Here is a 27,957-nt window from a genome sequence, read left to right as displayed (position 1 = left end):
CTTAACTGTATGTCAATTTTTTTAAAGCAACCTCTGAACATGGGTAATTGATTTCATTACTTATTCTTTTTGTGATAGGTGTACTTGCTGATCACTCTTGGTTTCTGTTGTTTGTGTTATTTGCAAGTTGAAAATTCTGTTCTCATCTGTTTTGTTTTACTTTTGGTTGTTTTTTGTTTTGTAGCAAGAGAGCTTCAGATGTTTCCTTTCTGTTAAACGTTCATTTTTTTCCTTGCAGAGAATGTTATTTTGGCTACAGCTTGAGCTTCTTTGCTTGTGCTTTTTGGAACATACTATTCGTTCCCAAGCAGTGGCACATGGTGGCTGGTGGGGATGGCCTCCTGAGTGAGTGCTTTAAGGATTCTGACTTGTAGAGAGTTGTCTTTTTTTCCACCATAGATTTATCTATAATCAGTAAAATACCTATAAATGACTACTTTCGGTTTTGAGGGTTGAAGAGTTGAAGTAGTTGGAAGAAAGTGATTAAAAAAGCATACTGAATATAACAGAGGTTTCTGATTTTATATACAATCTTTTTTAGTTCTTGTATGTATATTTATGTTAATTTTTCTTCCTTGTATACTTAAATGTTTGTTTCTTATTGATTGAATTCATAACATAAAGAAAAAATATATAAATTTAAAGGTTATGCCTGTAGTTGGGCTCCTCCTCTCCTCTGCCTTGGTGGTTTCAGGAAATCGTATTACATAAAGAAAAATGGAAGGGCCTTAAGCCTTGCTCTGCTTATCCCTAGAGGGCAGTAGATGGAAGGTGCTAGAATGGGCAATAGGTCACAAGGTGTCTGCTATTCTGCTGCCCCTCACTCTGCAATAGCTCCTCTTCTTTAATAGTGGAGAAATTCCAAATTAGTTTTTTAACAATTATCCCGCATATAAAATCACTTATAATGGCACATATATACACATATGTATATATGTAGCAGTGTTTAATTTCACATAAAAATATATATAAATGTATACATATACAGGTATATACGTTTCTAATCAGCCTCTGATATATATGTGCATGTATATTTATATATAGTAAGAGCTATTAGATTTTATGTTCATTGTCCGAAGTGACAGCAGGTGAATGGTCATGAAAACAGTCCAAAATACCAAGTAATGGAATCTTTGCAAATTCCTCCCAGTGCTTTGGTTTGAAATAACTAACTCAAGCAAAGAAATTGAACCAGATTCTGACAACGATGAATTGGTGGAGATGCATTTTTAAAAACTAACAGTCAGTCTCCTATGATATTCTGAATTCTTTTTTTTTTCAAGCTGAAAGCTTTATTGGTGATGACAGCTGACAGACATTCCTTACAACATCATGCACTTGGAAAGTGGTTCACATATTTTGGCACTTTGTTTTCAAGAGGAACTGGAGTAAGTTCTTGCCAACATTCCACAAAATTACACCTTTAAAGGGCTTTTTTGATGTGTCTACTCTTTTGCTCCAATATTCCTGGAAAATCCTCGAGTAAGTACAGTTATTGCATTCCCCAACGAATGGCCTCCCCATAATCAACCCTCACAGAGTTCAGGAGGTCCCCATTTTCATGGGGGAAGTGCTTTAATCAAGATTAATTTTTTCCAGTTTTCAGTAATCGGAGCTCTTCCTGAGTTTGCTTCAGCCCTCCTTTCAGATGAAATTATCAAATTTCCATGGCAATTAAACGAAAAAGTTTGAGCAAATGGATCAGTCTGTACAATGGACAAGAAGAAGCAAGTGAAATTGACTTGGGGGGAGGGAGGTTTCAGCATAAAGGCTGCTGGCTGCAAAACTGCCCTTTCACAATAGAAAGGGTTTTGTTTTCTTGCCAGATGCATTTCCTCAGTCATTTTATCTGTATACCCTACCAAACAAAGCTGATTCTGGCCAAAAAGACCATAATCAAGAAAACAGATAACAGCATAGAAATTAATTATGCAATTAGACAGAAAAACAAATGGCTGGTCCTAATTCAGGGCAGATAGGAAGGACTGCCAGATTAGCCTTGTAATACTAGCCATCCCTGCAATCTGGTCTGAAAGATTTCAAAGGAATAAGGTTTAAACATTGGATTTACTGTTTCTTGGAATCAGAAAACTTCATTTTTGAAAGCACAATTGTAACTGGGGTCTGCCCTGCGACACAGAAATTTTGAGGTTGCAAAATTTAAAATGGTGATTTTTCTAGATGTCCAATTTTAGACTTATATTTACATTTTGAGCTCTTGTATTCCAGTGGCACAGAAACAATTGAGTTTATCCTTCTAAATAGCAAGAAAAACAAGTTAAAATAACAGGGAGCTACCAGATATCACACTAATGTGGTAGCTTCTCCTCAGGTGAACTCATTCCCAACAGGCTTGGGATCCATTCTGCACACTTAAACTTTTTCTTCTTCTTACTTTGTCCATAAGAGATAGAATGTGCTCAACCTTAATAAGTAAGCCTGTTTCTGCTCCAGTGCCCCTCTCCTCTTCACCTTACCCGAACTTGGATCACAAGGTTTCCCCTTTTTGTTTCCTGTAGTCCCTCCCTCATTAATCCACCCTCCAAAGTTAGAGCTTATTTTGCTTATGACTGATTAATCCTTCCTGTCTCCTTCCCTATTGAGTTAGATCTTTTTCTTCCCCAAACTCTTTGCGTGTGTGCTTCCAAGCCTCACAGTGTTTCCTCTGTTTTCTCATGATGGAACAATGTCTCAGAGACTCTCTCACCGGGCTAGTGTTGGGGTACCCTTATTTCTCCCTCCTACTTAAAATAATTTGTGTTAATCACTCTCTGAATTGTTTAAATATCACAAGTTTCTAGGTTGAGTTGAAGAAGACTTAGAATATGGAGAGCTTCACATTGCTCCTGGGCTAACTTGGGGAATTTATATAAAGCACTGGAAAGAGCTTCTATATTTGTAGTCAGAGGACTTGGTTTAAATCCTCACTCTGCCATTTCTGTGTCATCTAAGCAAATTCCTTCACGTCTTTGGCCCTTATCTGTGAAATAAGGGAGTTGAAACAAATGACCTTTAAGGCCCTTTTCATCTTTAAAACTATGGTCCTACGATTTCTTATATGGTTTTAGATTGTAAGAGTTTACTTATCTTTTCTCTGAAATATCTGAAATCTCTTCTCCAAAAATGTAAGGTGCGTATTAAACTATCCCCTGCTATCTCTGTCACCAATTCTAAGATGGAATGGATAATTAGCTTTTATTGATTCAAGTATTTTTTTAATGTACCATTGTTTAACAAATAGTATTTTTTAGAAAGGCAGAAAATAAAAAACAAAAATAAGAGGAAAAAAATCAGCCTAACTATACATTGAAAAGGTCTGAAAATACTTGGGGACCTCCCACCTCTATAAAGACATGAGGGAATGTCTCCTCATACCTTTTTTGTGGTTTTGCTTCCATTGTAGTCATTATATACATTGCTTTCTTAGCTCGGCTTATTTCATTTTACATCAGTTCTTGTAGATCTTTCCTTGCTTCTCTTCCATTACATTCACATATCCATGATTTGTTTAGCCATTCCCTAGTCAATAGCAAATAACCTGTCACAAAAAGTACTACTAAAAATATTTTGTGGGGACTTCTTATTAAGGGCTTCCCCAGTGGTATAAGGTTAGTAAAAGAATCTCTCAGGGTCAAAGAGGATGGGCATTTTAGTCACCGTATTTCTCAAATTGCAAACAGCTCTACCAGTAATGTACTAATATGCCTACCTTCCGGAAACTCCTGCCAGCATTGACTATTCTCATCTTTGATCGTATTTGCCAATTTGCAGGGTGTGAGGTGAAATATCAAAGTTGTTTTGATTTACCTTTTTATTATTAGTAGTAATAGAAGCATTCTTTCTCATGTGACTGTTAATATTTTGCAATTCTTTTGAGAACAGTTTGTTCTCAGTTTGACCACTTGTATGGGGGAATGTATTTTAATATCCAAGACATATAAACAATTAACGGAAAAATGCGATAAAGATTTTTTCCCATCCATCTCCTACACATATGTGTGAGAGGTGGGGTCTGCTTAATTTTTTTATAGTATGGTCTTTACGTTGAAGGTTGCAGATCTAGTTAGATGTATTTTGGAATATGGTATAAGGTGTTAGTCTAATCCTGATATCTGCGATGCTGCTGTAGTGTTGTCCCAGATGTTTTTTTTTTCTTAAGCAAGGCGTTCTTTCCTAAATAATTCAAGTCTTCTAGTTCCATTATTTCTGATTCTCCCTTGTCTAGTCTGTTCCACTGTTCTGCCTCTATTTTTTTTTTAACCAATACCAGATGGATTCAGTGGCTGCTACTTTATAATATTTGCTCTGAAGTCTGGAACGGCTCTTCGCCCTTCATTGCTATCTCTTTTCATCATTTCCCCTGATATTCTTTATCTTTTGTTTTTCCAAATGAATTTTGTTAATATTTAATCAAGTTCTGTAAAATATGCCTTTGACAGTTTGATTGGCATAGAATTAAAAGTGTGAATTAACTCTGGTATCATTTTGTCATTTTTATTATATTGGCAGGCCCAGCCATGAACACTGAATATTATCTTCCCTTTCTATCCCTGCATCTTGGATTTGTTATAATATAGAAATGTTGATTTTTGAGGATATTATAGCTTGAAATTTTGCTGAAGCTGTTAATTGTCCCTCCCAATTAGCATCTTAGCTGATTTGCTAGGATTTTCTAAGCAAACTATCTTATCATCTGAATATAGGGATAGTTCCATCTTCTCTTTACAGCTTTAATTTCTTTATCTTATCTTATTGGTTGTACTATATCAAATAATGATGGGGAGAGTTTGTTTCTTTTACAAGCATATTTATTGGGAAAAGTTCTAGTGTATCCCTGTATTAAAAACGTCTCTTTCTCCTATATTGTAGTGTTCTGGTTTTTTATAGCATAAATGAGTCTTGTCTTTTGTCAAAGGCTTTTTCTGTAGCTACTGAGTTAATCATTACTCTATGTATATCTTCGTTTTTAGGTGTATTTATTCTAAACAACAGGGTGGGGTTTTGTTTTCGTATCCAATTTGTCACCTTTTAATTTTCTTGGATTGTTTCAATTTAAAGTGATGTTAGGTTTATATGTTTTTTTCCTTATTCTGTAAACAGAACTAAATGTATCTGCTCCTTTTTCTTAACTCTCATTCTCTTCATTACAGATTAGTCCCTGTATTTCTAGACTTTTCATCTTTGATTCATGGGTCTTACACATTTTTAGTTTCTTATGGCCTTAAATCTTCTAAGGTGCCTGTTTTATTGCCTTTCACATGATAGAATGGATACTGCCCTATGGTAGGGATTTTTCCGATTTCTCTGTTTGTTTTGTGCTGTCCCCATGGTAATTTTTCTCACTTAACTTGAGGTCACTTGCCCCCAAGAGCTCTGCTGAGGTAGCATGCATGGTTTCTAAGCACCAAGTCCTTGCACTGTAAGGTTCCAATCTCTCTTTAGAGGATATCTTTCTTCTCTTGCAGGAGCATTCCTCAGTGGGTACCCCTCTACTACTGAAACAAGATTTCTCCATTTCTTTTCTCCCTTTGCCTCCTCATCCTCTCGCTCCTCTAGGTTCTCTTTTCGTTGTTAACCATACACTTGATGTGGGTATATCACATACTCCCCTCTCTCTTACTCTCTCTCATCATACATAGAGGAAGGGTTTTGTGAGGGGTTAGTTGAGGATTTTTCAAGCTTGTTTCTCTCCCCTTTCTTAAATTTCCCTTTTGATTTCACTCTTCTCTGTGTAATTTTAAAAAGCAACCTCTTGATGGTTTCTTTGCTGTTACTTTCTTGTACTTGTCTTTGGTTACTCTATTGGTTTATCTTTCTTGTATTTCTGTTGTCTGTGGTATTTGAAAAGCAAATAATTGTTTGTTTCATCTTCTTTCTAAAAATTCTTTAAATGTCTCTTTTTAATTGAATGTCCCATCCTTTCCTATTAATGATTAGGTTCTAAGTTTCAGGGTACAGCACAGTGGGTTGGATCTTGAGCTCCTTTGCTCTCTGAAACATCATTTTATTCCTTCCTGAGGTTGGTTTTCCATGGAAATGTTCAATTTAACCATTAGCTGTTTGGAATTTGCAGCATAAGAGGATTTTTCCAGAGGCAATCTCTCTAGCCTTCAGTTTGTTCTTCCACATAATAAGAAAATGTAAATCAAGCTGTAAAGGGAAAGCATTTGTTTGGTTTTGCTTTCTTAACTGAATAAATATTAGGTTGAAGTGATTAGAAAGAAGGGACCATGGGAGGTCCAGAGAAACTTTTTGCAATCCCCTAAACTGCTCTCTAAAGTCACTAATCATCTCTTAATTGACAAATCAAATGACCTTTTTCTTGAGCCTCATCCTTCTAGACTTCTCCCCACCCCAATCCATCCTTCACCCAGCTGCCAGTCAAACTCCCTTCATAATATGTGTGCTTCCTTCCTACCTTTCCAGTGTTTTTACTTTTTAGTCCTCTTCACAGACTCTGCAATCCAGTGATGCTCGCCTCCTTGTTGTTGGAGACTGTCCCACAGGCCTGGAACATTTTCCTTCTATATCTTTCAACTGCAGTTCCATCCTCTGGAAGAAGCCTTTCCTCTAAGATTACCCTCAGTTTATCCAGTACACAGGAGGCACTTAATTAAGGTAAGTAGACTGACATCAGTACCTCAAATCCTACACCAAGAGATCTTCTCTGTGATATCCACATATTTCATTTTGAGGATTTGATTCTAGGTCTCTGTGTTGGTAAGGCTCAAGGGTCAGAGATCAGTTTTGAGGGTAGGCCTTAAATGTAGATCTAGAGATCGAGGTCCCTAAGTCTGTAAGTCTTGACATCACACATTCTTGGATTTGAATTCTTTGGTCTGTAGTGTTATGTTTTGAGGAGTCTAGGTCTTGGTTTACAGGTATCTCTAAGACACAGATACCTCAAGAACTAGATTTAGTCCATAGAGACCATAAGATAAATAAACTCAGTGGATGTCTTATGGTCTCTCCATATCTAACTTATGTACCTCGCTTCTTAAGATGAAGAGCTCCTTAAATAAAGGTCATGATTTCAAAAAAAACTGGAGGGATACTTAGGGCTAGGTAATGCTAATTGAACTACCACAGCACTACTTCATAGAGCTAGAGAAAATACAAAATTTCATCTGGAAAAAAAGTAATATTGCAAAGGAAACTACTTTCCTGTCTCAGAGTAATGTCAATATAATAGAGGGTAGAAAGCAGGGGAACAGATTCGAAACAACTGAACTCAACTCAGTGTTCAATAAACCCTCAAACACCTGGGGAAGAACTTCGTCTTTGGAAGCAATCTGGCTGACACCTGGTTTAGTGGCACTGACACCATACTGCAGTGGGCTCAGAATGGATGGGGAACCTGAATAATAAAAGGCATGCATAGAGAGGAGAGCCAAGTAAGGTACCTTGTACAGCAAAGGCTAGGAGTCAATTTTTAATCAAACAAAGAAGAGATGGATAGATATGATATAAACATACAAAAATAGTCCATGGGAGGAAAAGAAGTCTTTATGTCAAACACCACTGACAAAGGTCTGGTATTCAAGATAAATTACGTAAGATCCAAAGCCACTCTCCAAAGGAATAAGTGGGCAAGGATTTGAATAGTTCTCAAAAGACCTGCAAATTATTAACAAATACATGCAACAGTATTCCAAATCAAAGAAATTCATTTCCAGCAAATATTAATACTGGTTCCTGAGTTTCAGCTTCTTCTTCTGGGGAAGTTTCTGGTGTGTTGGTGGAGAGTGAAGGAATCACACATCAGTAGAGCTCGAAGCATCTTCAGAGAAGGAACATCTAGTCCAGTCTCCTCCTTGTAGAGACAAAGAGACAAACACAGAGAGGTGAGAGTCATTTTGACCAGAGTTGCATGGATGATAAATTTAGCCAGAGCTGGCATTTGAACATAGGCTCTCTGACACTAACTCCAGCACTCTAAAGGACTGGGAATTACAAAGGACTGCAGTTGTTGAAAAAGAAAGATCAAATGCTAGGAAGAGAGACTGTTCCTTCCTTACCAAGATTCCTCCCCCCCCCCCCCATAAAAATACATGTCCACTTTTAAAATAGAAGTCAGTCGGAAATTCGCATTCACTTTACAGAAATCGTGATATCTTTGGCAAACTGGTAAAAAGCAAGGAACACCTTGCAAGGTATTGTTATAGTAGTAAATACTTTGGTTGAAGTTACTTTAGTTACTAGATTTCCCTTTTCAATTTCTATTGCCAAAGAGATCACTTCTACCAGTTCCTGTAGAAAAAAAAGATGTTGAATTAAAATATTTTCTTAAAACATTTTGGGATCTGAGATTTTATCCTCTTTAAGTTCCTTTGAACAGGCTACCCTGTTGGATGCTTTCTTCTGACACATGTTCTCCTTCTTTTTGATCCAGTGCCTGGTCTTCTGTAGCCACAGTTACTGTTATGTGACCTGTTTAAGTAGATTGGGGACATTGGCTTCTTCAAGATTTGCTGGTCTTCGGGTTTCCTGAATAAGTCACTTTACATTTCTAACGATGACTGACCTACTGGGAATCCCACAGTCCCAGTACACAAAGAAGGCAGATTAGGCAAGGATATCGAAGACAAACCTTATACAAACATTGGGTTTTGGGATCGGTATGTTCACTTAGTCTTTGACTGGGCTTAACAACACCTACATGTTCTGATTGTAGGGAGTGGGAGAGCCAGCAGGACCCTGAGGAGGAACACACATAGTGAAGCATATGGTGATCCAGTGCCATTCTTCAAAGAGAGCAGGACGCTTTGGGGACCGTGGCTGCACTCTGGGACTGGGCACTGGACCTAGATTCACACCATGACCCTTCAGGGCTGTTGATGGGAAAGAGGAAGGACCACCACCGTGGGCAAAAAAGGTTGGTATCCATTTAGAAGAGGGGAAGCTAGAGGAGCTCTCTGAGCCATGAGGGAGGAGACTCTCCTTTCTCTTCCCCCCCCTTCCCTCTTAGAGAAAAGAGGGAAGGGGGGAGAAGAGAAGAAGAGACAGAGAAGAGCTCTTAAAAGACCTCATAAGACCTCTGACCTTTAGAGATAACCTCCCTTCCCCCCCTCTCCTTTCTCCTCCACTCCTTGAGGAAAGAGTGGAGGAGAAGAGAGGAAAGGGGAGAAGAGGGGTGAATACACAGAAACAGTAAAAACAATCCCTGGTCTCAAGCAGCTTAAATTCTAATGGGGGATACAGTATTTTAATAAAGTCACTGGCTATACAATGTGATAAGCATTCCTAAAATTACTGCACTATGCAAAAAATGCACAATAAAACCAAAAGGTTTATGGGGAAGAGGTGGTTGGGACTACAGTACTCAAACACTGTCAGTAACATGTTAAAAAAAAAGAAACCTAATAAATGTTAAATAGTAAAGACATACAAAAATACTACAAGAATAGTCATTGCCTCGGTGGGCCCAAAGCTAGGCCAGCCTACAGCTCCTACTGTACTAGAAGATGAGCAATAAATATGGGACTTTACCTTGAAGATCAGAAGTGTGTTTGTGAGTTACTTATTATAAAGCACTGTTCTGCTGCCACTTCTCATGGATGAAGTTGCACATGCACAACCACAATTTGAGCTCAATCTTGAAGGAAGCCCAAGATTCTATGAGATGAAGTTGAAAAGGGAGAACATTACAGGCATAGAAGCACAACGTTAGAAAATATGTTATCATAGATGTAGCACTGAAAGGGGGACCTTTCAGGTTATCTGGTTGAATTCCCTCATTTTATGAATTAGGAACTGAGGCTCAGAGAGGTTGAGTGACTTGTCCAAGGTCACACAGATCAAAAGTAGCAGAGCCCCTAAACTTGCACTCTTTCCACTGCTCCATGATATATAACATCCTGGATGTTGTACTGAGATAGCTACAGAGTGTACAAAGAAAAACAACATCAACCTACCTCACTAAGGAACTTTGCATCAGTACGCAAAGTCTGTAAATAAATCCTTGTGGAGCAATCTATCTAGAGAATGATTCACCATGACTAGGTTAGATTCAGAAAGATGGTTAGTGAACATTAGGAAAATCATAAGCATAATCGTATAAGCACCAAAGATAACAAAAACCACACCATCACATCACTACAGAAGCTTCAGAAAAAAAACAGATAAAGAGCCTTGTGAGTATTGGTGGCAGTGGCAACACTGCAATATATTTTAGTAAACAGATCAATAAAGCAAAGCTATCCCTTTTCCTCCATTCCATTATTATGAAGTCATTCTAGAAATTCTAGCTTTGGCAAAAAGACAGGAGATCAAAAGTCTAAAAACCAGTCATCTAATCTCCACCCACCAGTAAACAGAGAAAGTGAACAAGTTCAGGGGAGGTAGGCCGAGGTCCAAGCTGCTCTCCCACATTTCAATTACCAGAGTGTGGTGGTTAAATCAGAATTGTAGCATCAAAAAAAACACTATTTCAGGGAGCCAAGAGAAAGTTTTTAGCTACCAAGGAACCAAGTAGGCCAGAATTGTGGCAAAAGGGTTAGGGTTTAAGGGGTTAAGAAAGGAAGAAGAAGAAACTTGCCATGGATTACAATCAATGTTCCCACATCCTTAGGTTAAAAAAAAAAAGAGGTGAGAATTTGCTAGTTATACAGATGAAAAGACACTTTGTCAGGATGAAAGTAGGGAGAATGTGAGATACACAAATCCCTGTTGCCTCCAGGAGCAAATACAAAATGCATTGTTTGGCATTCAGAGCCTTTCTTAACCTAGCTCCCTCCTACCTTTCCAGTCTTCTTATACCTTATTCGCTATTATGTACTCCTTGATGCAAGGACACTGATCTCCTGCCTGTCCCCAGTCCTGGAATGCTCTCTCCTCTTGTCTGACTGCTGACCTCCTTGGCTTCCTTTCAGCCCAACTCAAATCCTAACCCCAACAGACAACAAGTCCACCAACAGGTGGAATTATGAACTGATCCAGCCTTTTTGGAAAGCAATTTGAAATTATGCCCAAAGGGCTATAAGGTTGTTCATACCCCTTTGGCCCAGTAATACCACCAGTAGGTCTGTATCCCAACGATATTAAAAAAGGGAAAAGGGAACTCCCAGCATCCAAGTCCTAGGATTTAAGCTCTAGAATGCCCAAGTCTTAGGATAGGCAAGTAGTATAGAAACAGAAAAGGTTCTAGGGCCCCAATAATTCTGACAGCTCTTTTTGTGGTAGCCCCAAGCTGAAGGCTAAAGCATTTCTCCTACCAGAGAAGTAGCTAAACAAATTGGAATATATGAATGTAACAGAATTGTGTCGCAAGTAACGATGAAATGGAAGGAATTGGGAAGGCATTTCTGAATTGATGCAGAGAGGAGAATTAGGAGAACCATTTGTACAATGATGCATTATAGAGAGGAGGAACTTCGAAAGACTTTAGAACTCTTGATAACTCAGTCACAAACCACAATTCCAAAAAAATGAAGATGAAACATATTCCTTACCTCTTGCCAGAGATCATGAACTTAAAATGCAGAAAACAACACACATTTTCAGACATGGCTAATGTGGACTTTGTTGGAAGGACTGTAGGTATGGAAGGTGAGATTTTTTTTTTTAGTAGGGAGAAATTTGTTTTTTAATTTGCTCAGTGGGGGAAGAGGTAGTTGGAGGAACATATTAATTTTAAAAACTGTTACTTGAAAAATAAAAATAAACTAAAAATAAAAAGGCTAGGCAAGTAAAAAAATGCAGGGCACAGACCAGTTCTGGTTCACACACACAGGACACACAGTCCCCCTCATGGACTGAATGGGCAGGGTCTGCAACGGCACCAAGAGCACAACTTCTGTCTGTCAGGGGTGTTCCGTGTCATCTGAGGTATACAGAAAGAATGTGGAAGTAGAGCCCGCAATGAGAGACTGGACTGCAGGAAGTCACAGGTTAACATTTCTCAAGTTAAGAGGGGAACAGGAAGGATCCGGAACCATAACTCTTATCTGGGCTGAGAAAAGGAAAACTTAATGAAAGCATGATTAATGACAATTCAAAGAACTTGAGATGGGGCAGAAAACCAGAAAGAAGGAGGGACGTGGTTCAAATTAGCATAAGCACTAATTACAAGGGAATATGTGCAAAAATTATATAAAAATGGAAAAATAGCGTATTTTTCAACATTTCACATAGTACTTTTGTTGTTATTTAGTAGTTCTTCAGGTATGTCTGACTTTTTGTGACCCCATTTGGGGTTTTCTTGGCAAAGATGCTAGAGTGGTTTGCCATTTCCTTCGCCAGTTCATTTGACAGATGAGGAAACTGAGGCAAACAGGGTGAAGTGACTTGCCCAGGGTCACACAGCTAGTAAGTGTCGGAGTACCTTTACAAAACCAGTTGTGTGCTTGGACGTAAAAAAAGGTAGAAGTATTAAACACATTCTTAATGAACTCATAAAATAAAAATAAAAACACAAGCATTCAACACAGACCTGGAAGTAGACTAAGCAATAATCTGAGCAACGAGTGGGGTCAAAGAACAAACGACAGAAACAATGAATAGCTATGTGAAAGAGGATAAGGCAGCACACCCACATTGGGAAAACACAACTAATGCAGTCCTCAGAGGAGCAACCACATTTCTGGAAAACATACAGAGACAAAATGGAACAAAGAGGTTAAAAGAATTAAGCATGGAATAAAAATCAACAGAAGCAAACCATCCTAGAACAAACACAAAGGAAATAATAAAAATAAGAAGAAAATCAACTCGCCAAAATAAAAGTAAATAAGGTGAATTAACAATCTACAAAGTAGAAATTCTTTGGAACTACAAATATAAAATACCCACATGGACAAAACAAGAAATGGAGATATTAAACAATCTTAAGGGGTTTAGAAAATCAGAAATCATCTTGGGGAAGAAACCCTTGGCCAAGTGATTTTTTAAGTGAATTCAATGAAATGTTTAAAGAAGCAATTAATACTTGTAGTACAAAATTGTTCTCTATCATGGAGAAAGATGTCATTCTACTAAACATTTTTTTCACTGACAAATACTGTCTCGATACCAAAACCAGGGAGAAAGAAAAGGAAATACAAGAACTATAGACCAGTAATCTCACTAACGAATATTGTTGCAAAAGCCTTAAATAAAATCTGAGCAAAGTGACTGTGGCTATAACCGTAGAAAAAATTACTGACTCTAAGCTGGATTTGTACCAGGGACAGGAGGGGGGGTCATTAGGAAAACAATGAGCACAATCAAGCACAGAAACAACAAAAATACATGATTATATCAATATGTGCAAAAAAGTGCTGTCCTCCCCCCCTCCCTGCCCCACACCCTCCAGAAAAGAAATAAGTCTGGCAGGACCTGTTCTTGATGAAGCATTGATTTCCTAGATGTTCACTAACCAAATCTTGGGGTTGAGGAATTTAGAATTCTCCTAGGAATGAAGTCAAACTCACTGGCCAAAGTTTGCTCAATCTATTCTCTTCCCTTTTTTCAAAACTGGGACATTTACCCTTCTCCTGTTCTCCCCAATCTTTCGGATATCACTAGCAGCATTTAAGCAGTTAATTTAATTAACTGCATTTAAACAGTTAAGACCTTAATTTGACTTAAGTGACATGAATTAAAGAGCAGCTATGTTCTCACTTAGATCTTTACTGAGGTGTCTGATCACTTCCAGGCCTCTGCCTTCTCCCTGCTGTTGAGTCTATGCTTGTTTTGGGCCTCCTCTTCCCCCCAAATCTTTCTTCAAAAACAGCTTTTCTCAATCTGAGCTCTAAGCACTGCTGACTTTATTCTAAAAAGCTCATACCCCAACTCAGCCTGCCTGCTTCCTTCCTTCACTTCCATTTTCTGTCTGTAGCTCGAAAAAATTGGTGAATGCACTCCCTGTATATCTTCATAAAACTTATTTTTCTTCTTCATTAGAATTATTGTACTTTGTGTCTTCTGCATCCCATTCTTTAGTGTTTACTATCCCTCCTTAGCTGACTTGTTGGTAGAATTTTAATCCAATGGTCTTAAGATAAATTCCATTCAAAATAACTCAGAGTAGAGTAGGAGAGTGAATTTTGGAGGCAAATCACAGCACTGACAGTTACAATTTAGTTCCTTTGTGATTTTGGATACATCATTTCACCTCTCTGGCCCTCAGTTTCCTCACTTGTAAAATGAGAAGGTTGAGACATTTTATGTCTCCTCAGCCAGCCCAGCTACTAAAGACTGGGAAAAGCCAGTTCCCAGCACCAAAGCTCTTGGTGTCGTTAAATGGTTCAACAGCAGAAATAGATAGGATTTTATCAATAGAAATGTCAGTCTTCTGAAGGGAACTGCTAAAGAATATATGTATTTCTCCCAGTACCACATGGAACTGTTACAAAAATTGACTTTATTCTAGTAAAAAGGCAAAAGCAGTTTTTTTTTTAAAAAAACTCCCTTTATAGATCATAACTCAAGAAAAATATTAATCAACCCAGGAAGCACAAACAAAAGGCACAGACCCAAATGAAAAATTAACAATGAAATCCTAAGTAACAAGTGCGTTAAAGAACAAATCATAGAAATAATCATGTAACAGAAAGTTATAATGATTAAACATTATACCACAATTTCTGGGATGCAACTAAAGTAGTCCTCAGGAAATAATAATTTCCCTATAAAGATACATTAACGAAAAATAGAGGATTAGTAAACTGAATATTCATTTAAAAATTAGAAATCCAACAAGTAAACTTAAAATAAATGTAAAAATAAACTGGCAATGAAAACCTATAAAAATGATAAAATTAAAAGCTATTTTGTGGGAAAAGATAAAAAGTTCATTAAATTTTATCTAATCTGATTAAGAAGGCAGAAAATGAAATAAATACAAAATAGCAAATTAGCAAAGTGAAATCACAAAACCAGAAAAAATAAAAATTATTACCTATTACACATTCATATGCTAACAAAACTGAGAATACACCAAAAATGGAGGAAGACATTCCAAAATATAAAACATCCAAATTAACTGAACACTACATGGAGACAGTAACGCAATTTCAAAAAAAAAAAGAACTAGAACTAGCTGCAAAGGATATTCCAAAGGGAAAAAAACCCCCTGGTCTTGATAGATTCACAAGAAAATTTTGGCAGATATCTAAAGAACAATTAGTACCAATACTACAAAAATTGAGAAAGAAAACACCTTACCAGATTCGTTTTATGAGACAAACATAGTCATAATATTTAAATAAGGGTAGGACAAAACACAGATGGAGAACTATAGATCAATGTTATTAAGGAATCTCAATTACAATTTTTAAATAAAATGCTGTCAAAAGAATGCAACAATTGTAAAAAACTGCCAAAATCAAATTGATTCTATCCTGTAATGTATTTCATTTTGTATCACCATTGATATTTTGAGTTAAGTTTGGAAGTTCAGCTTTCCCATAAATTGCAAAATGCACATTACAGCTCTAAAGAACAACTTAAATGACTAGAGGAACATGCAGTGTTCATGCTAGGGTCATGCCATATATAGTAAAAATTATAATACTACAAAAACTTATTTACACTTTTAATGCTATATCAGTCAAATTTTCGAAAGGACACTTCATAAAATTTGACAAAATATATTTGGAAAAAATAAAATCTCTAGGATATCCAGGGAATTAATAAGGGAGGGATGAAGGAAGAATATCTCTTCCAGGCCTCAGACATTATAAATTTATTCATTATACAGTATACTGTGGATAGATACATTATAAAGCATCCATCATCAAAACCATCTGGTATTTGTTGAAAAACAGAGAAGCATATTAATGGAACAGACTAGAAAATGGAGAATCAGAAACAATGGAACTCTATAATGTAGAATTTCCTATATAATTACAAACAACTGGGAAAACTGCAAAGCACTCTGGTAGAAATTAGTCTTGGAGCAACACCTTATACCATATCCCACAATACATCTAAATAGATCAGTGACCTTAACATTAAATATCATATTTAAAGGGTTTGGTTTGCAACATATACAAATAGAACACACACATGTACACATATATATGTATATATGTGTATGACCAGAAGCCATTTCCCAATTCCCAATTAGTCAAAGGATATGAACAAACTATTCTCAAAAGAACTGTAAACTGCTAACAATCACATAAATATATGTCACTAATAATATAAACCAAAACAACCTTGAGGTTTCAATTCCTAGCTAGGAAATTGGCAAAGATGACAAAAGATGGTAATAATCAATGTTGGAGGGGTTATAGGAAGGTTACTGGAAAACCAGTGTATTGTTGGTAGAGCTGTCAATTGGCACAACCATTTTGGAAAGCAATTTGGAATTATGGAAATAAGGTGACTAAAATATCCATACCCTTTGACCCAGAGATTTTCTTACTAGGCTTATACTCCAAGGAGGTCATTGATATACCAAAATGTTAATAGCAGTAGTTTTTGTGATAGCAAAGACTGGAATATTTGGGTTTGGGGGGGGAGGTTAGTTAGGAAGAACTTTGAATGATAAGTAGAGGATTTTCTGTTTGACCCTGAAGGCAACAGAGAGTCACTAAAGTTTATTGAGTAGAAGACCTGACATGAACACACTTGCCTTGTAGGAAAATCACTCTGGTGACTGAATGGAGGATGGATTGGTGAGGGGAGAGACTTGAGGCAGGCGTATTCACAGTCAGGGTGTTATAGTAGTCCAGGCATAAGGTGCTGAGGGCCTAGGGTAATGGGAGTGTCAAAAGGAGGGGAAGGTACATATTCAGGAAATGTTACAAAGGTGAAACTGACAGCTTATGATAACCTATTGGATGGGGAGTTGGATAGAGGGGGATGGTGAGAGAGTAAGGAGTCCAGGATGATTCCTAGGTCAGAAGCTTAGACTTGGGAGAATGGTGCTGCCTCCTACAGCAACAGGGAAGGTGAGGCGAGGGCATGGTTTAGGGAGAACGATCATGGGTTTAGCTTTGGACATGTTGAATTTCAAAATGTCTATTGGATATCCAGTACAAGATGTCTGAAAGGCAGGTGAAGAGGCGAGATTGCAAGTCAGCAGTGAGATGTGGGCAAGGGAGACAGATCTGAGAATCATCAGTGTGGGGATGGCAGGGATCCAAGTCCCAGGCAACTGTCAAAGATTGTAACTTACAGCAATTTGATGGGGCCAGAGCAGAGTCCAGGTGCACTCAGGGTCCAGGGTCCGGGTCCATCCTCAGGTGGGGTTCAGGAGAGGGGTCCGAGATGCCCCACAGTGAGAGTAGGAAAGGTTACCTGATAGTACACAGTATCCTCACTCCCCTCTTCACAGTGGGACACCTGGAGGAGAAACTGCAGGCACCAAGGCAGGGCAGGCTGACAAGTTCAGTCTGGTGACTGAACAGGAAATCTTGTCTCAGAACGAAGGGTTCTCAGTGCTGGGAGGACCTCCTGCTGCTGCTGCTGCTGCTGCTGTTGCTGCTGCTGCTGCTGCTGCACAGCCCAAGAGAGGATGAGAAGGGCCCATGGCCTCTGACCTGACCCCCTCCCCTACCAAGTCTCAGGCCTTCCCCAGGCTCCATGTTCTAGGACCCTTCCCTATAATGACTTCTGTGGAGTTGCATGCTCCAACACCCTCCCCTGCTGCTTCCTGTGGTCCATCTTCCAGCATTCCTTCTGGCTCTGCCAGTCCACACACTCTGTCCCCAGGCCTTACCTTGGCAGCTCTGACTCTGTGTGCACCCCTGGCACCCTCCATTCTCTGCATTCTGAGCTGGGACCCTCATTTCTTCTCTGCTAACTCTGGCAGTCTGTGCTGAGCCATCTAAGTTCTTTTATGCCTTCCAAGCCCCTCCTTTAGGCTCTGATCCCTCTGGGTTTCTTGTTCCAAGAGCCCTCTTTCTTCACCATGCATGTTCTAAATCATTCAGTTGGGCAATATGTATTAATTAAGTGCCTACTCTGCGCCTGGCACTTTGCTAAGCTCTGGGGACAGAAAGGCAGACCAAAGAAAGCCCTTGCCCTTGAAGCACATACAATCTGACGGGGAAAAAAACATACAATACAGACTAACTTGGAACTAATCAATAGCAGGAATGGCCTAGCATTCTGGGGCATCATGAAAGGCTTCTTGTACAAGAGGCAGTTGTAGCTGGGAACTGAAAGAAACCAGGAGAAAGATGAGGAGGGAGAACATTCTGGCAGTGAGGAACAGCGAGGGCAAATGCACAGAGTTTGACTAGAGAACATCTTGTGGGAGGCATGCAAGGAGGCCGACATCACCAGATCACCAAGTACGAGATGGGAGGAAGAGAGAGGAAGACTAGGAGGAGGAGAAGGGACCATAACGTAACCAACTTTGACTGTCACACACATTTCCTATTTGATCCTGGAGGCTATAAGGAACCAGCTAAGTTTATTGAATTGGGGTGAGACAGGTGTCAGATGATCAAATCTGCAATATAGAACATTCATTTGACAGTTGAAGACCGGAAGATGAACTGGAGTGGGGAGAAGCTTGTGGCCAGGAGACCGGCCACAATGCCATGGTAATACTCTTAAGAATGAGGTGCAGCAGTGCCTGAGGAGACAAAGGGGTGTAGATGGGAAATCTTATGAAGGTCAAATGGACAGAACTTGGCAAATGACTGACTATAAGGAGTGAGAGGAGTTGAGAATGACACCAGTTGTGAGCCTGGATGACTGAGAGTGGGGCAGTGCCCCTGAGAATTACAGATGTCATTCTGTGCTCAGCAGGGAGGAGGGTGTGGGTGAGGGGATGAGTTTAGCTTGGTATATTCAGTTTGAGATGTCCAAAAGGCAGTTGGACTTGCCAAATCTGGAGGTCAGGAGAGAGACTGGGACTGATTCAGTAAATGTGAGAGTCATCAGCACGGAGATGATCACTGAAACCACAGGAGTACATCAGATCGAGTCTAGAGAGACTATCCTGGCAGTCACCATTAGCAGCATAGGAGACTGAGAAGGACAAGGTAAGCCGCCAGTGGGGATGACAGCATCAAGGAGAAGAGGGTCAAGAAGGATGATGCCTGAACCAAGGCCATTCGACTGGGCAACGGGGATATCACTGGGGACTTTGGAGAGGGGAGTTTGGGGTGAATGATGAGAGAAGGCAGACTACAGAGTTAAGGAATGTGAGAGGAAAGGAATGGAAGTATGATAATCTCCTCAAATTTAGCCATAAAAAGGAAAAGGTCATCTGCCAGCTTGATGCAACGGACAGGTGCAATTCTGTTTTTGCTCTGACATTGTGTCCTCTGTGCTAAAACTCACTCCTGAGAAATGGGAATCTTGTTTATGTTCTAACCTTCCTACCTTCACCCCCCAATCCTTGGGAAGCTTAGGCCTTGGCTCTGACATTCAATGCTTTGTTTTCTGACCTTGCTTCAGGAGATGTGCCGATCTCTGCATTGTGTTCTAAGGGCCTGCATTCTTAGCATTCTAGCTGTGAAAGCGATTTTGCCCATTTTTTACCCTCCCAGCTCAGAAACAGTTGTCTGTATTGTCATGTTCATCCTTTAAGCACTGCTACTTGTAGTTTATGTCTTAAGGCTCCTGTTTCTCAGCTAGAAGCCCTGTGTTCTACCTATGTTTTACCATCTTTCTATGTTCAAAGCCCTACCAACCCAATCAATGACTCCTCCTTCTAGGTTCCTCTCTGGCTCTGATCTCTGTTCTAAGACGTTGTCTAACTTGGACATCTTTTATTCCACCAAAGTTCCCAAGCCAGCCCTGCCTTGTACACAGAGACCCAAACAGGGTCAGCCAGACCTTGCTTTAAGTCCTGTCACCAACATTTAGCAATTGTGAATGGAAAAGTCAAACCTCTGAGTGGCCCAGGTCACTCTCCATAACTGTCACTTACAGCCAGGGGACAGAGGAGGCATGCAGCTACAGATGTGCTAAAGGTCTAGGGTTCCTGCTCCATACTCAGGCTGGGGTTGAAGAAGAGCCCAAGGTGCCAGTTAGTGAGAGAAGGGTGAATTACTTGATAGAGCACAGCATCCTCACCACTCTCTACACTGCCAGACACCTGGAGGAGAAAGTGCCTGAGCAGGGAAATTCAAGGGACAGGGGAAACCTACAAACAAGAATGGGATGAGAGGCTATCTCCAGAGAGTAGCCAGGCATGCACTGACTCTGCACAGCTCGAGGCCCCCAAATGAGCATCAAGGGCCTCCCAAGGAAGATCCTTGACTTCAACCCAGACACTCCACTCAGATTTAGCTCCAGGGTTCCTTAAGACATATAACTGCTAGAATTTCCAGTTTCATTTCTAGCATCCCTCCTTCCAGATCTGCACATTCTGTGCTTTATGTCCTAAGGTCCTCTGTGCTATTTTCTTTAAAGCTTCTCATTCCCTGCTCTGGCACTCTGGGTCACTCTGTGATACATGTTCTAAAGTCCCTTACACTTCCAATACTCTGGGTTCTCTGATTCTAAGGTCCCTCACCCCCAGCTGGAACAGTTTTAAGTTCTATGATCCCTTTGGGTTCTAACACTCTCTGCTTCACAGTCTAAGGCAATGGCATCAGAATCAAATAGCTTTCCCTGCAGCCAGCATATTGACTTAGAAAACTACAAATTACCATTATCCATGTTATATTGTACTTTCCCAATTACATTTAAACTTGGGAGTTCTGTAGTGCTTATGGCTGCCAGTTCTGGTCTCATGTACCTCCCTTCCAACACTGACTTACCCTGTTCTATGATCTCAGATCCCTTCTGCTTCTGCAACTCTCTATTCTGTATCTTCACATCTTTCAAATTCTACCTTTCAGGTAGTTCACGGCCCCCCCAGAACTGACATCAGGTGTGTTCAGATTCCTTTTGGCAGTGACACTCTATATTCCAAGTGCCACTGGCACTGTCAGTTTGCCCCCTCACGTTCCTTGCAGAGTGAAGAGAAGCATGTTTTGAAGTCTCTCTGACTCAGGTTAGTGTGACCCAGGCAACTGTCCAAGATGGTAACTTACAGTGATGTGGAGTGTCCAGGTGTGCTCAGGTCCAGGGTCCCTCCTCAGGCTGGGTCCAGTAGAAGCTTCCTAGATGCTCCACTGTGAAAGAAGGGAGGGTTACCTGGTAATGCACGGTACCCTCACCCCTCCACACGGCAGGGCATCTGGAGGAGAAAGGGTGAGGGTAGAGGAAATGCAAAGGTTGGGTGGAAAATCCAAGTGTGGTGATGGCCCAGGGAATTCTGCCTCCTGACAGAGTTGCCAGTGGTTGGATGACCTGCTGCTGCTGCTGCACAGTCTGAGGTCACTTGGACACAGCCACTCTGTGACAATCGATCAGTCACTTAAAGATTGAACGAGGCTATCAACTCTCCCAGTGCTCCCCTGCCAAGGACTAGGCTGGTGTGCAAGGTCCATACTCAGTGGGAGACAGTACCAGGAGCCTGAGTGCTCTACTGGGAGAGGCAAGAAACAACCTGAAAAAACCTCAGCCCCCTCCCCTCCCCTTACACTCTCAGATACCAGGAAGTCACAGAATGAGAGCAAGGAAAAAGGGAAAGTAGGAAAACCTGTTTAGTAAGGAGTTGAGGCTGGCCAGTGGTAGGCGGGTCATAAGGTGGCCAAAGAACTGCCACTCACCCCTGCCCTATGGCTATTACAGAGATGGAGCTGCTATACGCCTGCCTCGGGTCTGGGTCTGCAATTGTTTTCCCTTTGTCTTCTCTCTGACATTCTGTGCTTTCCATCCTAAGGTCCTTCCAGCTGTGACCCTCCATGTAGTGTTTTTAGAAGCCTCTCATTCCTGTCTCAGTTCCTGATATGGCATTCTAAATTCACCCACTCCTTTGGGCTCCCTGACACTCTCTGCTTTCTACTCTAATGCACCTGTTCCAAGAACTACCCTTCTTTGTACTATGGGCTAATGTTCTTTCTGGCTTCAGCAGTCTATTTTGTGTTCTTAAAATACCCTCAGACTCTCACATTTTCTATTTCAGGGCCCTCCCAGCTCTGACATTCAGTATTTTAAAGTTCCTTCTACCAGTGATACTTGATATTCCAAGGGCCCTTCCATTTCTGTCTTCTTTGTCTAAGCTAGCAAACAGCAGGACAGACAGAGACTCAGCTTTGTAGTCCCACTGACATGGCTTTAAGTCCTACCTCCGATACATATTTTGACATTTGTGTAACAAGGGAAGTCACTTAACTTCTCACTGGCTCAACTCTCAAAGACTAGAACTTACAGCAACATGACGAGGAGTCCAAGTGTGCCCGGCCCAAGGTCCCTCTTCAGATTGGGTCCAGTAGAAGAGTCCAAAATGTTCCACTGTGAGAGAAGGGAAGGTTACCTGATACTGCACGGTATCCTCATCCCCCTCCACACAGTGGGGCATCTGGAGGAGAAAACTTGAGTGACAAAGGACCTGAGAATTCAGGAAGAAAACTTCAGTGTCATCATCCTGCCACCAAACAGAAGGTTGCCAGGGGTGCCTGAGGGCACCAGAAAGGATCAGGGCCTCTCCCAGAAGAGACTTGCTTGCTTCCTGAACAGAACACTCCACTCAGGGCTTCTTGAGCCACTGACATGACAGTCCCAACCTTCATGCTCTAGTATCACTGCTCTCCTCACCTTCTGATTCTAGCATTCTGTGCTGTAGGGCTAAAAATCCTTCTGGCTTCCATCCTCTGGGTCATGATTTGGCTCAGATACTCCATCATATGCTCTATGCCCATATCACATACCCATGTGCAGTTGTGGCCCACAGTTTAAGAAGCACTGAAAGAGTCGAAAGTTAAAAACGTTGAAGTGGCTCTTCTCTAAAGTTCCTCCCACTCTTTGAGAGCGAACATCCTGGGTTCTTGGATTCTCAGGTTCCCCACTCCCAGCTGTTGACATTGTACATTTTACCATTCCTTTGAGTTTCTGACTTACTTCCCTTCCAGCACTGACATTCCGTGCTCTCTATTCGAAGATACCTGCTGGGTCTGACAATCAGGTCTTTGTTTGCAAATTCCCTCAGACTCACTTTCTGTATTCTAAGTCTTTCCCAGCTCTGACATCCTACATTATAAGGTTCCTTCGGCCTGTGATACACTATATTCCAAGAGTCTTTCCAATTCTGGCTCGAGCTCCAAGTCCCACAGTTCTTTGTCTAGGTAGCACACAATACAGCAATGAAAGACTTGGCTTTGGGGTCCCATTGGCATAGCTTTCCATCCTGCCTTTGACACACACTGTATGACCATAGGAGGCCTTCCAGGGAAGTCCCTTGACTCCTGTCCTTTCCTTGTCCTGGACTCCCCCCTCAGTGGCCTAGGCAGCTCTCAGATTCTAATCAACAGGGATGGAACAGGCACTGTAGAGTATTCAGTTGTGCTGAGGCCCAGGTTCCCTCTTCAGCCTGGGTTCAATAGAAGGTTCCTAGATGTTCCATTATGAGAGAAGGGAAGGTTAGCCAATGGTGCACATTATCCTCACTTCCTTCTGCATGGCTGGACATCTGAAAGATAAGCGATAAAAGGGATGGAGGAACCAAGAGTTTGGTTAGAAAATCTGTATCCAATAGCATGATGGGATGGGTTAAAAACAGGATTATCAGTGATAGGGTGACTTTCTGCTGTTGCTGCATGGTGTGAAGCAATCAGCGGACCAGGTCCTTCCAGGGAAGACCCTTGTCCATCCTCTTCCTGTCCTGGACTCCCTTGATTCACTCTCCACTCAGACCCAGTCCCTAGGTTTCCTTAGACATTAACTTGTGACTTGCTCAGATAATGTTCTAGAATCCTTTCTAGAGAGATGTTGGGTTCCATGTTCAAGCATTGTCCCCTTCTAGCTCAGACACTCTGTCAGCTGTGTTTAAGGTCCCATCCTGCCAGCTCTGACACTCAGGGCCTACCTCTAGCACCCAATGTTCTAGAGTCTAAGGCCTGCATTCTCATCTGTGAAACTCATTTCTACTGTTCTCACTCTGCGCCTCTTACCTCACCTTTGCATTCCTTCCCTTTCACCCTTTGTTCTAAGCACCCTCCCACCTTCTTTAATGCTGAGTTCTACATTCCAGGTTACTTTTCTGCCCTGATCTGTGTTCTCCGTTGACTCTCTTTTATGTTCTAACCTCATGACCTCCTTTCACCCATGATTTCTTGTTCTAAACTGTCCTCCTCCAGGATCTGATACTTGTGTTCTAAAGTTCTTCTCAAATGTTATACCATCTTTCTAAGTCCAAATCCCTTCCAACTCAATGACTCCTTGCTCTAGGTTCCCCTCTGGCCCTGATCTTCCCTGTTCTAAGCCTTGGGCTCACTCTGGCACCTTTTGTTCCACTAAAGGTCTGTTCTCAAGCCAGCTTAGCCTCATACCCAGAGACTCGTACTTGGAGTCAACTGGATTTTCCCCTAAGTCTTGACAGCCATTAAACCTCAGAGTGAGTGGCCCAGACTACTCTCCATAACTGTCACTTAAAGCCAGGGGACAGAGGAAGCATGCAGCTACAGGTGTGCTAAGGGCCTAGAGTTTCCACCCCCTCCTCAGGCTGGCGTCGAAGAAAAGCCCAAGGTGCCAGTTAGTGAGAGAAGGGTGAATTACCCGATACAGCACAGTATCCTCACCACTCTCTACACTGCCAGACACCTGGAGGAGAAAGCGCCTGAGGAGGGAAATGGAAGGGTAGGGGAAACCTATAACCAAGAATGGGATGAGAGGCTATCTCCAGACAGAGAGTAGCCAGGCATGCATTGATCCTAGCACTGACTCTGCACAGCTCAAGGCCCCCAAATGAGCATCAAGGGCCTCCCAAGGAAGATCCTTGACTTCAACCCAGACACTCCACTCAGATTTAGCTCTAGGGTTCCTTAAGACATGTAACTGCTACAATGTGTAGTTTCATGTTCTAGCATCCCTCCCTCCCTCCAGATCTACACATTTCCTGTTCTTCTGTTCATTCAGACAATGACATTCCAAGACTAAAGGACCTTGTAACATTGCATTTAAAGTTCCCTCCTGTTTCATATACTCCGTGTTCTAGGGGTCTAACATCTTATGTTCTAATTAGTGCTCTTCCAAAGAGGAAATGTCTAGGTGAATAGGAAAACCTGGCTTAAATTATGCTTCAGACAGACTCACAGTCATTTTGTGATGACAAGCTAGTCACATCACTTCTCAGTGGCTCACTGAATTTTCAGATCCTACAACTGTCACTTTGTCTAATTGGTTTGTAGGGCCCAGTCAGAAAGATGTGCCAGGATGATATTCTCTGCTGAGGCAGATACAGTAGCAGGGTCTTAGATGCTCAACTGCGAGGCTAGCACATTATCTGAAGGAGAGCACTGCATTTTTTCCAGCATTTTCTATACTGCTAGGACCTTCTCCCTCCAGCACTATGGGTTCTCCAATTCTAAGGAACTTCACTCCCAGGTGTAAAGCTCTCTGTCCCCACATTCCTTTAAAGTTTCAATATTCCCTAGTGCAAGGCCCCTCCCTCCCAGCACTGACCTGCCCTACTTTCTGCTCTTCTGGTTCTGGCTCTCCATTCTGTATTCTCACATGCCCTCAGACTGCCCACTCCCTCTTTACTCCAAGACCTTCCCAGATCTGACATTAAATGTGTTTAGTCTCCACCTGGCTGTGATGCTTAGTAGTCCAAGGTTCTTTCACTTCAGACATCCTCCGTTTTAGGTCCCTTGTCTGAGGTATCACACAGCATGGTAGACAGAGACTTGGCCTGGGGGTCCCACTCACGCACATGGGATCCAAGTCCCAGGCAACTGTCAAAGATTGTAACTTACAGCAATGTGGTGGAGCCACAGCAGAGTCCAGGTGCACTCAGGGTCCAGGGTCCGGGTCCATCCTCAGGTGGGGTTCAGGAGAGGGGTCCGAGATGCCCCACAGTGAGAGTAGGAAAGGTTACCTGATAGTACACAGTATCCTCACTCCCCTCTTCACAGTGGGACACCTGGAGGAGAAACTGTAGGCACCAAGGCAGGGCAGGCTGACAAGTTCAGTCTGGTGACTGAACAGGAAATCTTGTCTCAGAACGAAGGGTTCTCAGTGCTGGGAGGACCTCCTGCTGCTGCTGCTGTTGCTGCTGCTGCTGCTGCTGCTGCACAGCCCAAGGGCACCAGAGAGGATGAGGAGGGCCCATGGCCTCTGACCTGACCCCCTCCCCTACCAAGTCTCAGGCCTTCCCCAGGCTCCATGTTCTAGGACCCTTCCCTATAATGACTTCTGTGGAGTTGCATGCTCCAACACCCTCCCCTGCTGCTTCCTGTGATCCATCTTCCAGCATTCCTTCTGGCTCTGCCAGTCCACACACTCTGTCCCCAGGCCTTACCTTGGCAGCTCTGACCCTGTGTGCACCCCTGGCACCCTCCGTTCTCTGCATTCTGAGCTGGGACCCTCATTTCTTCTCTGCTAGCTCTGGCAGTCTGTGCTGAGCCATCTAAGTTCTTTTATGCTTTCCAGGCCCCTCCTTTAGGCTCTGATCCCTCTGGGTTCCTTGTTCCAAGAGCCCTCCCTCCTCACGCTGACACTCTAGCATGCATGTTCCAAGTTTCTCTTCTGCTCTGGCCCTCTGCGCTCTCTGGGTTCATACTGATTTGAGGAATTTTGACTATTTTTCATGTTCCAAATTGGCTCCCTCCCACTTCTTCCACTCTTTGTTCTAAAGTGCCTCCTCCTAGTTTCTATCATTTGTGTATGTTCTAAGATTCATTCTTTATATCTGTGTCCCTGTGTTCTACCATCCTTTAAGTCCTACCACTGACACCTGTCAACCACGTGACTGGGAAAGCTACTTTTAATCTATGCATGGTCTAAGCTTCTCTCCATAACTGTCACTTCTAGCCAGGGGGCAAGAGAGGCATGTACCTACAGGTGTGCCAAGGCCTAAGGTTCCCACTCCCTCCTCAGGCTGGGGTCGAAGCAGAGTCCTAGATGCTGGGCAGCCAGAGAAAGGTGAGATACTTGAGAGGGCACAGCATCCTCACCGCCCTCTACACTGCCAGGCATCTGGAGAGCCAAGTGCCTGAGGAAGGAAATGGAAGCACAGGGGAACCTAATTCTCCAGGCACAGAGTCACTGGAGGTATAGTAACCCTCGCAGTTGCTTCTATGCAGCTGGAGGGCCCTAATGACAATCAAGGTTGTCCCCAGGAAAATTTGTGTCTCTGACTCAGATGCCATTCTCTGATCTAGCTCCAGGGCTCCTTCATACATGCAAAGGGCACAAACCCAAGTTCCTTCTGTTCCCTTATGCATCCCTCCCTTATGCTCCTGTGTCTTTGCAGATGCTATCAGTGTACCAATAAAGGCCCCTTCCACTCTACCACTCCATGTTCCAGCTTCCCTGCGATCTCAGAGATAATGTACCTTAGGAAAAATGATCAAATGAGGTAACCTTTGTAAAGTGCTTAGAATGGTACCTGGCACATGTTGTGTTGTTGACTCGTTCAGTCATGTCCAACTCTTTGTGATCTCATGGACCACAGCACAGCAGGCTCTTCTGTCCTCCACTATCTCTCTCTGTGCAGACTCCTTTGGTCCTTCCATGACTGCCCATCCAGCTCATCCTCTGCTGTCACCTTTCCCTTCTGCCTTTGGTTTTTCCCAGTATCAGAGTCTTTTGGAACGAGTTCCATTTTCTCATTATGTAGCCAAAGTATTGAAGCTTCAGCTTCAGTGTTTGACCTTCTAGTGATCAGCATGAATTTCTTTAAGCATTGACTCATTTGGTTTCTTTGCTGTCAAAGATACTCCCAAAAGTCTTCTCTAGCACCACAGTTGGAAAGCACCCATTCTGCAGTGCTCAGCTTTTCTTACCATATGGAAGGTTTCCTTCCTCACAGCCATACACTGCTACTGGAAAAACCATAGCTGTGATAAGATGGGCCTTTGTTGGTGAGGTGGTACCTCTGCTTTGTAGTCTGCTGTCCAGGTTTGCCACAGCTTTCCTTCCAAGGAGCAGTGTCTTTTATTTCACGACTGTAGTCACCATCCACAGTGATCTTTGAGCCTAGAGTAAGTGCTCCATAATGGCTTCTTCCTTTCCCCTTGG

At 41.8% G+C, this 27,957-nt stretch overlaps 2 long non-coding RNA genes across 3 annotated transcripts in view; one reads left to right on the top strand and one right to left on the bottom strand.

The window, feature by feature from the left end:
* Nucleotides 1–7,340, top strand: part of LOC140516025 (uncharacterized) — a 76,935-nt gene extending 69,595 nt beyond the window's left edge. Inside the window, exon 4 of the long non-coding RNA XR_011971246.1 lies at nucleotides 6,455–7,340. This is a non-coding gene — a long non-coding RNA (uncharacterized lncRNA). The remainder of the gene's footprint in view (nucleotides 1–6,454) is intronic.
* A 79-nt stretch (nucleotides 7,341–7,419) lies between these two features.
* Nucleotides 7,420–20,594, bottom strand: LOC140516024 (uncharacterized). Of its 2 annotated transcripts, XR_011971245.1 has the most exons (3): nucleotides 17,105–20,594; nucleotides 9,490–16,676; nucleotides 7,420–7,813 (listed from the first exon to the last, which is right to left on the bottom strand). It is a non-coding gene; the product is annotated as an uncharacterized lncRNA (long non-coding RNA). The 2 variants fall into 2 exon arrangements; XR_011971244.1 differs by having other exon boundaries at nucleotides 9,490–20,594.
* Nucleotides 20,595–27,957: the final 7,363 nt, after the last annotated feature.

This window comes from Notamacropus eugenii, chromosome X, assembly GCF_028372415.1.
Source record: "Notamacropus eugenii isolate mMacEug1 chromosome X, mMacEug1.pri_v2, whole genome shotgun sequence".
Taxonomy (NCBI): domain Eukaryota; kingdom Metazoa; phylum Chordata; class Mammalia; order Diprotodontia; family Macropodidae; genus Notamacropus; species Notamacropus eugenii.
Note: the sequence above shows the minus strand (reverse complement) of the source record. Positions and strands in the feature narration are given on the sequence as shown.